Below are 4,598 nucleotides of genomic sequence, written 5' to 3' on the forward strand. Positions count from 1 at the left end.
TACACACACACAGACACACACACATATGCCCATATACACATATATATATATACACACTGTTGCTCATAAAGTTGGAATAAAATATTTTTTTACCTTTTTCCATGAAATGATTGTGACAACGTGATTTATTTAATTTCACCTGGGTAATTGGGACACATAATGTAATCATTGCATCTGGTTAAAAGTGATTACTGATGCATTTAAATAGGAATAAACAGAGGATTGTGTCTGAAAATAAAATGATTCCAACTTTATGGGCAACAGTGTATATATATATATATATATATATATATATATTTAGATCCTATAAAAACTATATATAGGATTAACGGCCTTGTCATGACACATCAAGGTGAAATATGTGATTAGTATGAACATGAACAGGCAGTGGAAGAGGTATTATTATTCTGTCAGCTACACGGAGAAGAGAAGGAAACCTTTTATTTAAACTGAAGGTGAGTTAAATGTAAGAAAAGAAAGAGCTCCTAATGTGAAGTTCAAAATGATCAGAAGAGTTAGTGCCAGCTGAGAATGTTAATTCTCCAATCAGTTCGGCAAAAAACTTCATTCTAAATTGTGAGATTACCAAATTTTGAGCCTGAGCTTCACAATACAACAGTTATTCATTAAGTTTACTGTGTGACTTCAGTATAAATATTACACCATACATGCAACTAAAATACATTTGTACTTTTTTAAAAAGTTATTACAAGACATAACAGACAAATATCACTGCATATGTACACAGGTGTAATACCACAAACGTATAACACCACTCAGTTTCTGGAACTCAAAAATATATGAAAACATAAAACAACGATCTTTTCCTAAACCTAGCAAAGTAGTTTTTGTGCCTAAACATAACCAAACCTTGAGCATTCCATAAACTTAACCACATGTTTACTAATGCAACCACCACAACAAAGGTTAGCTCTTAAGCAGCTCGTAGGTTTGTCCATTGTGGAAAACCCAGACCAGTATTGGCTCTGGTTCAGGGTCAGACTGGATAAGAAATTTAGCCTTGGACTTATCTGCTGGGACAGGCCACACAAATGATGAGCACGCAGAGAGGGTCTGTAAAGAGACTGATGGAGTCTGTAAAATACTTACAGTCCGCTGGCCGACCGGGATCGGAGCCAGTAGTCATCAGTCCAGTCAGCTTGTGCTCTGGTCCAGGGCTGGAAATACACTCACTTGCTGTTGAGTGACTGCCTGGTGATCAGAAAGGACCAGTGTACTCACAGACTCTTGACTGACTCCTTGGCAATCATGTGTCTGAACTGGCAAAGAAAAAGCTCTGCTTGAAGTATCAATCATTTCAAATTATTTAATAAAATTGAAGTATACAAGTATGCACTCCTTAATTCACTGTTCCATTAAAATGGAAATAGTAAGTGTTACACAAAAAATAAAGCAAATACAGATACTTTATAGGTAGACAAAGTAGCCTAATCATATCATGTCATACTCCTGCATCTCCTGCTGCTCCTCTGTCTGCTCTCCTCCTTCCACCTGTTGCTGCACGATGGCACCGAAAGATGCCGTAGAAGTTGAGGCTGTTACGGCCCCTGAAGCGAACATATGTGGGATCTTGGCCCCCCTTGACGGCCTCTGCATGTAAATTCTTTATTTTTTGGGCTCACAACTTCTTCGCACCTCCCTTCTTCTGTTTTTGATGTTGCTGTCTGTCCATTTTTCAACGCCTCACTCCTTCGTCCACAGGTGTGTTGCTCTGAGCAGCAACCAACCCTAACCCTAACCCAGAGAGGGAGCAAGTTGGCCCAGTATGTGAAGTTACCTGTCCAGCCCTGCTCTGGTCGCATCTTTGTCATCTCTGTCTGTCGGACATGGTTTACAAAACCTGTAAAGATTCTGTAAACGATCGTCACTACCACTAGATGTTGCAATAGATCATCAACATCTCAGAGAATGCTTCATCAGCCACACTTCCCCCTCTGTATGGCCACAACTGTGATATGCTCCACAGCAATGCTGACGGTTAGCTAGTTAGTGATAGCAACATTTGCCAAACACATTCATAATATGGCATTCATAATTCACAATATGGCAAGTTAGCTAACATTATCATGTCTACTATAGCCATCACTAATGGAACCTTATATGTGACATCTTGAACCATCAAGTTACTGACACATGGAGGAGAAGAAAAACTACTTCTGAGTCAAGCTGGACTCTTTAGCAAGCCAGACCATTATTGGCTCCACTGTCGGTCTGGGAAAGAAATTCAGCCTTGGACAGATCCACTGGGACCGGCTGCATGAATAACAATAACATTTTCCGTTGTTTAATAATATGTCCTTGTGTGCTTCATGGTCATGTGAATGGCATTATTATGTTTACTGTATATATTATTTATTTTCGCTGCAAAATAACTTGTTTTGGTGAAAGAGAAATGTTTATGAAAATTTTTGGTTTAACCATATTTGTGTTTCAAAAACTGAATGCTTTATAAGATGATTCCTCTCCACTAATATCTCAGTTTGGCTAGTGGCCAAGAGTCCTGAGCTGTGTCTCAATTTGCATACATCTATACTCACACTTGCTGTTCTTCTGCTATGCTTCAACGTTCGCCATCTTGGCTACATAGCGGAAGGGGACAGACCACCAATGTAATTTCAAGCTAGCTTAGCTACGTTTTCATAGCCTAGTCTGTTAGTCATCCTCTAAATGGATGTTTCTAATACTTCTTCATTTGCTTGACACAAGTCAGTAAATGAATGTAAATTTTCCGCCATAGGAACAGTGGTAACTTAACCTTTGAAACGAGGTCCAACTTAACTGTGCACGTGCACCATAGGTGTGCTCCATCATGTAAACAAACAGCACTACACCTCTGCACGAGAGAGACAACAACATGACAGACGAGTTCCCAACAAAGTCAGCGGCAAGTCTAAAGACAGATGTCTAGCTGCATTTCAGATTTAAAAACTATGTAGACAGTGAGGAGCTGGACTAAAGCAAAGCTATATGTAAGATGTGAAGAAGAAGCTGTGTGTACCTGTTCATACACAGTGTAGCCGGTGTGCTGAGGTAGGTTAAGAACACACATTACATCTATTATTTCTTGAGATGTGTGTTTAAACCGTTGGTCATGTTAAATAGGAAGTGCATTAATGTAACTGCTTTGTGTCCAATCAAAATGTATGAATGTTTTTAATAATGCACCATGTGAGAGGAACAATTTACAGCATCGGTTCTGAGAATCTCATAACCCAGAAAAATTGATATTGTAACTGAAATATCTCTGACTGAATCCATATTGAATTGAACCTTGTGAATTGGAATTGAATCGTTTCAAGAAATCAGTGGCAATACCCAGCCCTAGTGGCCAGAGTCCATGTGGCTGTCTGCTGTGGCAGTAGCATGTCGGACATGAACGCAAGGACACTGGACAAGCTGGTCGAAAAGGCTGAGTAGACACAGGTATTTATCTGCTCCAGCTCCAATCACTTGAACACACACATTTTTTCCCCTTTTCCTACTGTGACATCTTTCAGAGACACTGTAACACACCTGTCACGTGTCCAGCACAGTGCTGTTCAACCAGAAACTCCACAGAGCTCCAAGATGAAAGGGTGAACTGCAGCTTCAAAATAAGTTTGAAAAACACACAATCATTAGAATCAATAGAAAGCGTCTCACACTGACAGCTGCTCCAACCTGGAGATGAGACGTGACAGATATGTCTGACCACAACAGCTAGCAGCTCACTCTCTCTCCACTGTGTCTGTATGTGTGCTCTGTAAGTGCATGTGATGACATCACTCCTTGTAGTTGTGCGTGTCCTCAGTTTACCTGCGTTTAAAAAAACCTTCTTCTACCTGCTAATTTTGGTGGAAAGAGGGTAGAACAGTGTACTCACCTCCTCCACATACTGACAGTCCAATTGCGTAACATTCTGAAACACATGAACCGATGAGCTAACCCTTACCCTAACCCACGCGAACTTTATACTTGATTGTCCAGGTGTGTAGAGGTGTGAAAACAGCAACCTCTTCACAACAGTCACTTCTATCCCTGAAATTCTGAGGAGAGACCGTTTGACAGTCTGCGCTGTTCACCCACGTTGGTACAGTTCATCGAGACTACAATGATGCAGGAGACACAGTTCTTCTGTGTGTCTGTCTCTGTGGTCTTGGACAGAGATCAGGGCGGCAGAAAGCTGACCTTACCGGCCTTAACCACAAAACACCCAAACCACAAGGAAACTAAAGTGTGTGTACATTCACCTTTACCTGTGTAGTATGTTTTAATTCTATTCATTGTATTTGTACTGTATCAATACTCTTAACGTGAATATTTACCATGTCTCACACACACACACACACACACACACACACACACACACACACACACACACACACTCTCTCTCTCTCGCTCAATTTGTCACTCCTGAACAAACTCTCAGCTCTCACTGTTCAAACTCCATCCCTTCCCCTCTGCTCTCTCTCTCTCTTCCTGTGTGCCCACCCTCTCTCTCTTTAGCATTCTCTCGGCCCTCCCACTCACTCTCCCTCCCTCCCTCCCTCCCTCCCTCTCTCCTCCCTCCTCCTCAGAGGACCAGCTCTGTCTCTCTC

The sequence above is a fragment of the Seriola aureovittata genome, chromosome 10 (assembly GCF_021018895.1).
Source record: "Seriola aureovittata isolate HTS-2021-v1 ecotype China chromosome 10, ASM2101889v1, whole genome shotgun sequence".
NCBI lineage: Eukaryota > Metazoa > Chordata > Actinopteri > Carangiformes > Carangidae > Seriola > Seriola aureovittata.